Below are 9,724 nucleotides of genomic sequence, written 5' to 3'. Positions count from 1 at the left end.
ACAGGTAGGTAGAGAGGCTGGCAGAGAGAGAGAGAGAGAGAGAAGCAGGCTCCCCGCCTAGCAGAGAGCCCTATGTGGGACTCGATCCCAGGACCCCGAGATCATGACCTGAGCCGAAGGCAGCGGCTTAACCCACTGAGCCACCCAGGCACCCCGGACTCTGACTTTCTTGATACCTGGCCATGACTTCCTTTTTGCTGACCTCCAGGTATTCTATTACAACCTAACTAACTGCCTACTCTAACACCAGAAGTTGACATGTAAGCAGGTAACTGAATGGAAGAGACTAGAGCATGATCAGAGCCAATCCTAGGACTGAAATGTGTTTTAAATAGTTATCTAGTATTTATTTCCAGAATTTGTTACGACTCATGGCAGAAAGTTTCCCCGGACTCCAGAAGGAGAGATGACCGGATTTAGGCAAGCAACAGGAAGCTTTTCACAGTCTGTACCAGAATCTAAGCATCAGAACATTACTCAGGCCACAGTTAACAGATGAGAATTCAGAATGCCCATACCAAGATGGCCTGAGTCAGGAACAAAAAATCAGCATTAGAACTCAACTCCTTTGGCTTTCAGGCTTTCTGCATCTGTGATGGAAACCTCCTCTACTCTTCCTTCTTACCCTCACCCCACCCACCCAGTGCAGTGATAGAAGTGTCTGGAGGAGCTCCAGGTTACACAGAACAACATTTTAAAACCATCTAGACGAGAGACTTTCAAAAGCCTGCTCCAGGAAGGTTGCCAGGGCATTGAAGGAACATCTAAAGGAGCGGATGGGAGGAGGAAAGCAGAAGGCCATTTCTGCTCTTGAGAGCCAAGGCACAAGCCAGTGGTGGGAAGAAAGGGAGAGAAACTAGGTAAAACCAGGGAAGATAGTACCAAGATAGAACTAGCTTTGAGCAAACAGGGATGTCAACAGTGACTGTGTTTGTAACCTCCCATCTTTCCTTTTGGTACCCCCTTTGTTTCTGGCACCCCTGATTTAGCTTCCACCCAGATGCTTAGTTTTTTCTTAATCAACGGTCTACTAATATCACCAGAAAGAGTAATTTAAAACATCTCTAAGCACTGTATTGTAAACTGAGTTTCCCAGAGTCCCAGGGTTCTGGGATGGTACTTTGGGGGCCACTGTGAAAGAGGAGTAGGGAAGGCTAAGCAGGTGGGCTTTGGGCTCCCTGGTTTTGCTAAACACATAAATTCTATTCCTATCTGTTATACACACAGGCTGCTATGAGAAGGTCTAGGTTCTTTATTTTTTAAAGATTTATTTATTTATTTTAGAGAGAGATGGAGAGAGAGAGAGACCATGAGAGTGAGGGCAGGGAGGGGCAGAGGGAGAAGGAGAGTGAAACTTCAGCAGCCTCACTGAGCTCCCAGCTTGACATGGGTCTCAATCTCACGACCCTGAGATCACGACCTGAGCTGAAATCAAGAGTCGATGCCTAACCAACTGAGCCACCCAGGGCCCTGGCCCAGCTTCTTAGAAAAAAAAAAAAAAAACACAACACAAAAATTAAACTAAAACTGTCACCCTAATGTGTCACTCCTTCTGGGAGGGAATGGAGTCTAACAGCTACAATTTAGGATCCGGGATGAGGCAGCCTGCATATAATTCCAATTTCATCACAGCAGTGGCCTTGGGCAGATGGCTGCTTATTCTCTGGATTTGAGATTTCAGCAATTTTCAAATACAAGAAAATCCTCGTTGCCTCCTAAGGCTGTCATGACGATCAAATTCAGTGGTAGTATATGAAGGGCTTTGTACTATCCCTGCCATATAAAAAGGACAAGGTTAATGTTAGTTCTTACTAGCTACATTTATTAAGGTCTTCTAGAACCTTGCTACTCAAAGTGTGGTCCAGAGTTTGCTTCAGCAGCATGTGTACTAAAACTAGACCAATACAGGGAGGATCAGCACGGCTCCTTTGTAAGGATGGCATTCAAATTCATGAAGTATTTCATATGTAAAAAAAAAATTATAAAGTGTGTGTGGTCCATAGAACAACACCACCAGCATTCTCTGGGAGCATGTTAGAAATGCAGAATCCCAGGCCCAACTACAGACCGACATCATCAGAATCTGTACCTTCACGACATTCGCAGATGATTCCTATCCACATGACAGTTTGAGAAACACTGCTTTGGAAGACACGCCAGACTAAAAGAATCGATCTTTAATAGTGGCATTCTAGAAGCTGTTTGCGAGGTGCTGGATGTGTTTCCTGGTACCCCTTGTGTGGAAAACTTGTTCATCTGTCAAGGCACAGCTCAAGCATTTCCTCAGTGCAGCCTGCCTGACCCACCTATCCTACCACCCACGCCCTCCTGGAACCGAACACTTCTCCCTTTGTCCTCTCCTTGACTCCAAACTGATTCTATCTCATAGTGCCAAAACACATACAGCAGAGTTGGAATGCATACCCAGCAACTCAGATGTGCAAAAATGTTCTCTAGAACTGAGCTAAACTACCCCCAGGAGCTTCCCATCCTGCTGGGTGGGGTCGCGGGGTGGGGGGATTGCAGACACACAATTCATTGTGTCAGTTGAAAGAATCTGCCTCTGGATGAATGCTGAGTCTTGCATATTTTAACTTCATTTTCCCTCCTCTTACAAAACTCATGGTGTCTGGGAGCAGTGGGGGCTGAGGAGAAGAGAGCCTTGGATCCACGCTCATTCTTGCGGGTGCTTAGTGTTTTCTGCTACAGATTGGCTCGTCGAACAGTCCCTACACCGCTGTGCTCATATGTCTCCTGAAGTGCAGTGGGTCCCTTCTGGTCTTTTAGGGACTTCACTGGTTGTACCTGTTGTTAAATCCAGAGTCCTAGCTGTACATCAGGCCCCTGAACTGAGAGATCTCCCTCCCCTGTGGCTGTCCTCCCATCAGGAGGCCAGATTCTTCCAGCACCAGGGGAAACGCAGGTCTTCTCCGAGGGGATCCACATCTTTGCAGTTTGCTCCAGCTGAGGAACACCACCCCCCACCGCCCCCACCGTTCACTGCTTTGGTGGTTTCTAACAGGTCCTTCTGGTGTCTGCCTACTTGCTCCTCTCCTTGCCTACTTTAACAGTTCTGTATCTCTTCATTTGCCAGGCAGGTGGAAATGTCCCTTGCATCTTAGACTGCATTCTCTTTACTCACTGTGGCTTATAGCATAATCCCATGGTTTGCTTTGAATATGTAAAGGGACCTGCTGGTATTTGAAACTTCTTTTCTTCCCTGTAGAAACCTCACCCTCAAGATGATTATCAATCAGAGCTTCTCCACCGTTTTGTGACCTTAGCTGTCTGATGGCCCCTTATGGACCCCTTCTCAGAATAATATGCTTCACTAGATAAAATGAACTACAAAGGATTCCAATTAAAGCCAATCATACTGCAACATAGTCACAAAAATATTTTTTTTAAGATTTTATTTACTTATTTGACAGACAGACAGAGGTCACAAGTAGGCAGAGAGACAGGTGGAGGGAGAGGGGGAAGCAGGCTCCCTGCTGTGCAGAGAGCCCAACTCGGGGCTCAATCCCAGGACCCTGAGACCATGACCAGAGCGGAAGGCAGAGGCTCAAGCCACTGAGCCACCCAGGCGCCCCTACAAAAATATTTTTTAAAAATCATGACAGAATAGTACCTGTGCCTCTTTGTTAATGGCTTAAAACTTAATGGCTTAAATGATAAGGTCTTGTGGCAGATCAAGTAACAACCACAATTTCAAACTAATCATGAGAGTAAATAATGTTTTGAGAGAACTGTGGCAGTATTATTGTGACAGGAAAATGTCCGTGATAGCTACTGACAGCCAAGTCACAGGTCTGGCTAATATTAGTGTGGTCTGTTGCTGGCATCCATCATGAAAGTTAAAGCTAATTTGTGGCAGGAGATTAGTAAAAATTAAGATAGACTTTGTCCTTTGGATACTTTATTTAGCTGGGGATCTCATGTTTAAAAAAAAAAAAAAAAAAAAAAAAAGCCTTGTCTATAGCCTGAAAATCTGAAGCCTAAACTGACAGTCAGAGCTAAATAACGACTTCTTGTTCCAGCTGGTATCCCCCTCACGCACAGATTTGGTGACCCCCAGGGCATCAAGATTTACAGAGAATGAAAGATATGTCTGGGCAACACTTTTAAAATGGCTATAGCCTTTAAACTATTTTATTGGCACGGATTTGTTTTCATATCTCCTTCACCAGGACCGTAAGTCCTGTGAGAGTGGGGACTGTGTTTTAGTCATTGTTGTCTCCTAGGAGCTCACCTGACACATGACTGGAGATCACTGTCTAACAGACTAACTAGCTCTGCTGGCAAATCTGCAGGACCTAGCAGCCTGCTTAGCCATTCATCCTTCACACTCTAACTGTTGCAAGCTCACCATCAAAGACTTGGTCACTCATCTCAATCCCAGGGCACTCCCAATACTCAGATCTTGGTCTGTCTTCCCTTCAGTGGTCATGCACAGGCAGGCACACACATCACAGGAGCTGGATGAGTCCCTCAACCAACAGCAATTTTCACAAGACTGGTACCTCCTATTCATTCCACATATGATTATGATACCCTTACTATGCACCAGGCACAGAACACAGAGCTGGGGGATAGAGAGGCAAGTAAGCCAGAGATGGTCCACACTCCTCCACCATGGAGCTTACAGTTAAGCACAGTGACCTTTGAATTACGTTCTTCACCCTCTTGGGTTCATGGGTAGTCCTCAGAGTCTGAGGTAGAGAGACAAAGCTGTCAGAGCTTCTATCTAGGTCCCCCTTCCTACTTTATCCAGAGTGACTATACTTTCTATTTTATATATTGAGGTTCACTTTTAGAAACCATTTCCCAGCTAAGAAATATTTAAAAACCACTGCCCTAGTAAAGTTTTTCTCATCCTTAAAGTCTTCAGGGAAGGAGATTCTAGAAGGCGAGTCTCTGTCCCCTTGGATATCCGGGCATCAGTACCTTTCTGCCTTTGATAAGGTAGGGAGAGGGGCTAAAAGGAAAGGGGCTGTGTGGCCTCTGTCTCTCTCTGTGGGCCCCAGCCACAAGACCTATAGGAAGGAGATGTAGACTTTTCAGAGAATGGAATTTCTGGAGTATTCATGCCACAGACGCCAAGCTGATGCCTTCTCCGTGGCACCCCACTTCCTTTCTCAGCCTTTATAAGTGAGATGGCAGAGAGAATCAGGAATGCAACCTTTCCAAGGCCAAAGTGTGGTTAATTCCATTGATGGCTGAAAATCAAGACCAAAATTTTTAATACAGAATGGTGCCCTTTTTAGGCTGCCTTGCTCGGATGGGGAGTGCAAATTGCAAAACATATGGGGCCTGTGGAGACTGTGTTTGGAAACATTTGAGGCACGTGGTGGGAAAACATTTTCCCAAGAGCTGCTTCCTCCAGGATTGCATTATCTTGTTCTCTCCACAAGGCAAATGTGGGAACAAAGAATTTGAATTCAATTTTAAGCAATTCGAATTCTAAGTAACCTCTTCCTTCCACGGCCATCCCACCCTAAGCCTTAAAAGGTCAGACAGGGATGGTGGCCCAGTTTGAGTGGTGAGGGATGAGACAGGTGAGGACCGGACAGAGGTGAATCATGATGGCTTACATGTCCTGTGACAAGAAGCTATTGTTTGCTCATTTTTTTCGTTCATTCAACTAATTCCTGAACATCAGCTGTGTGTCAGGTTCCCTGTGAGTGCTAGACATGCAGAGACACAGACAAAGTCTGCCTTACTGGAGCAGGGGCAAGTTACAGTAGCTACAGGTTAATCGGAGTAGCTCCCTCATGGGGATGGTACAAGGTACAAAAGGAGTTAAAGCCCGGGTATGCTCAACTGAAATATTTTGTGGATTTCATATTAAAGAGAGATTTTTTCTCTGTTCACTTACCTGCTTAAAAGTTTATAAATGTTCTAGGAAAAGACAGAATTTGGAATCTATCCATAGGAATTTACCTGTGAATTCGTCAGCTGCCGACCAAGGATTTATTGCCTGGCTTTGTGAGAGGGCCTGAATTTCACAACTACAGCTACTTTTTCACAGTTAGTTGTTTATTTCCTGATTAACTTTTGTCCTTGGGGGCATCCTGTCTATCCAGAAACTCAGGTCCTGGCTTTCCCCAGAAGTTATAATATTAGTGGTATTATTCCTAAGAGTATGGATATTCTGCTCCTAAGGCCTATGGGTCTTTCCTTAGAGTTCAATTTAGGGTTTGCCTGGTGAGTATTCTTGCTTTAGGGTCCCCTCTTTCTTGAGTATAAATAGGACACACCCTGAAGGCAGGCTTAGGTGAGCCCACACAGTTGGGGGCTTATTTCTAGCCTAGGAAAGGGGAAAGTTAGATTACGTGCTGTGCTTAATTCCAAGACTGGCAGCAATTTTTATAAATATAAATATATATTTATATACATGTTATATATATATATATATAAAATAAGTATATTATATATATGCCATATATATATGTCATGTCATATATGTCATATATATATGTCATATATATGTCATAGCCTTTGGTATAGTTTAATAACCTATTGAAAACACTCACTTTGGGCTAGGGCTAAAGAGGAGTGCCCATGGGTTTGGTGAGAAGCCCAATGTAAATGCAGTAGTATGGTGTTTAAAAGCAAAGGCTCTGGAGTCAGACTGGCTGGGTTCTAAATCCCAACTTGGCTACTACTCAACTGTGTGACCTTCAAGAAAGTCATGAACTCTGAGCCTTCATTTCTTCATCTCTAAAATGGGGTAATTATAGTACCTACCTTATAAGGTTGTAAACATAAAGAGAGCCTTGCACATAGTAAGCATGGTAGATAATAGTACTGTTCATCTATATTTCTTACCCCTTCTTGAAGTGCCTCTCTCTGTGGAATGATTATACATCTCTGTCCAGTTGAATTCAGGCATGGCCATATGGCTTACTTTGGCTGATAAAATATGAGTAAAAACAGCATGAGTCACATACAGGCAGATATTTGAAGAGCCAGGGTACGCTTTATCATACATATTGCCTTTACTCTGTGCTGTTAACTGCAACGCTCCAGATAGAGGCTGATCTATTAGCTTGGGTCCCAAGAATGAAAATAATATGGAGCAGACTCAACTGAGCCATAATGGGCACATAGCATGAATGAAAAATAACCCTTTGTGGTTAACAACTAAGATTGTGGAATTATCTGTTACTGCAATAAACCTCCTCTATTCTGACTGATGTAAGAAGGGCTAAATAAATGTTAACTCTTATTATTAAGCAGAATCTTCCTCTCTTTCATTTACATAAAATCTCAACACATTATGATACTGACAAATTTAGTAATTCAACTAGCTACCTCATTTCCACCAATGGTTTTCAAACCTTTTTATTAATGAAGCTTTCGCTCTGAAACAAAATTAAAAATTAGTTAAATTAATTAAATTGAAATTAAATAATTTTTTTAAAAAAGGAAGCTACCTTTACAAATAAAATTTTATACAGGTCTTCAATATATTAAAACAGATAAAAGCAGTATTTTATTAACATAAATGTATTTGATAAACCAAACACACACTTACTTTTATAAGGAAAAATTAATCAAGCTAACACTGTTATGATAAACACAAACATTTGAAATTAAAAGTTATGATGCAGTTGTATCAATCCATATCTGTAATTGGTTTTGGTTGCATAGTAGTGAGAATATTTTGACCCACAAAGTTAAGTATTTGCAAACAGTAGTAGTATTTTTTTAGAGTTGATTTTTAGCTAATCTCCATACCTGATGTGGGGCTCAAACTCAACAAACCCAAGATCAAGAGTTGCATGCTCCACTGACTGAGCCAGCCAAGTGCCTACAAATGGTAATAGTTTTTATTCTCTTATCCAACCACATGCTGTTGGGTTACATTATATTCTTTGATTAAACTGAATGGCAAACGAAGTTTATCTTGACTTGTACATGGAAAGTTCATTTGTACATGAAAAATGAATCTATGGAGCTGCTCAAGTTAATGCATCGTTGGCCTTCAATATGTAAAAATTTGGCATGTATAACATTCTTTAGTGTATGCATTGTTTTTAGTTACTTTTTTTAGTTATAAATGTTAAGCCATTTCCAAGTATCTTTAAATAATAATCAAATTAGATGTAGAACTCCTGGGTCATTTCTTAAGAAATGACCTTGGGAAGGAAACAAAAACATCTAATTACATCAGTATTTTCCAAGTATTGCTCATTTACATATGACCTTCACTTTTTTTGCTGTATCTGAAAACCACCTGTCCTATTCACTTAGTACTTGTCATCTAATATTTTTCATCAAATTGACTCACTTTTTCATTAAATTGACTCATCCTAAGCAATGATATTTCTGAAATAATGAATTTGATATAATAATTACATTTTTCTAACATGTGTTAAAATAAATACATACTTTTAAGAAAAAGATTTTATTTATTTGATGGAGAGGGCACAAGCAGGGGGAGAAGCAGAGGGAGAGGGAGAAACAGGGTCTCCTCTAAGCAGAAAGCCCAATGCAGGGCTAGATCCTAGGACCCTGGGGGCGTGACCTGAGCCAAAGGCAGATGCTTAACCGACTGAGCCATCCAGACACCACTAAATACATACATTTTTTTAAACAAAAAATTTAAAGTGAGTTTGTTTACCAGCTCTAATTTTGCATTTGTTGTTCATAATAAACATCACACTTACGAGAATTGTTGAACACAGTCCAGTAATCCCTTTCAACCATTTTTTTTTTGGTATGATTATGTGACAATTTTTACAAACAATACTTGATTTTGTATCATGTAGAAACAGCTTAACTTTCTCTGAGAAAGAACTGGACTGTGGAGCAGGAAATAGATTTTGTGTGTGGAATGGGGCATGTAACTTGTTAGGGTAACTGAGGATGCCTGCTTGGTTTCAGGCTACATACCTACAAGCAATTCACAGAGAAAGTATGTAGGTAGCAGGAATGTGACTTATTAACAGGTAGTACTTAATCTAAGAACGTAAAGATGTCTGTAAGAGTTTAAATTGTAGGTTTTTCAGATGCATATGTTGCATCCAGGGATCCAGGGATGCCATATGTAGACAAAAGAATTGTGGTGGTTCTTTGGGTTTTTATGGACAATGGCATCAGACACTTATGAAATAATGGGTGTCACGAACAGAGGTTCAGACATGGTCCATGCTTCTTTGCCGTGGAGCTTACAGGTAAGGGCAAACAGAACATGAACAGAAGCAAAAGGGTAGAAAGTATCTCTATTATATCCTGATAATAAAGTGATAATGTCAATTGATGTTTCAAAACTCTTTTTCCCTTTTTCTATCAGACCCTGACAATTGACAGTCTCTATCAGCAGCTCTATGAAGGGAGTAAATGTGAACACACTGAGGAACAGAAAATCTTCAGGAAATGTTCTACAAAAAACAACAACAACAACAACAATCCACATTAATGTCAAAACTGTTGAGATTCTCACTGACTTATAACGTGAGTCCTTTTGGTAGAAAACCATAAACATCAGATACTTTTTTGTCCAGCTCTGTGGAGCAATAGCAGGAAACACCTGGAGAACAACTTGGAAATCCAGGGGGTGGCTGGCTATTCAGTTACCTTCTGCCTTTGTACCCTAAGACGTTCTAGGTTTGACTCCACAATCTGGAAGCCTCCTGCCACATGTGATACTTGACAGAAGACATTGCAACCTGATTCTTCTTGGCCACTGAAGTCTCCCTCCATCATGGACACACGT

The 9,724-nt window shown here is 41.6% G+C and overlaps 1 non-coding gene across 1 annotated transcript; it reads left to right on the top strand.

Annotated features, from left to right (window-relative positions):
• Positions 1-1,868: 1,868 nt before the first annotated feature.
• LOC132007938 (U6 spliceosomal RNA) lies at positions 1,869-1,971 on the top strand. The gene has a single exon (XR_009401487.1). It is a non-coding gene; the product is annotated as a U6 spliceosomal RNA (small nuclear RNA).
• Positions 1,972-9,724: the final 7,753 nt, after the last annotated feature.

This window comes from Mustela nigripes, chromosome X, assembly GCF_022355385.1.
Source record: "Mustela nigripes isolate SB6536 chromosome X, MUSNIG.SB6536, whole genome shotgun sequence".
Classification (NCBI taxonomy): Eukaryota; Metazoa; Chordata; class Mammalia; order Carnivora; family Mustelidae; genus Mustela; species Mustela nigripes.
The sequence above is the reverse complement of the archived record's forward strand: the minus strand, read 5'-3'. Positions and strand labels throughout refer to the sequence as shown.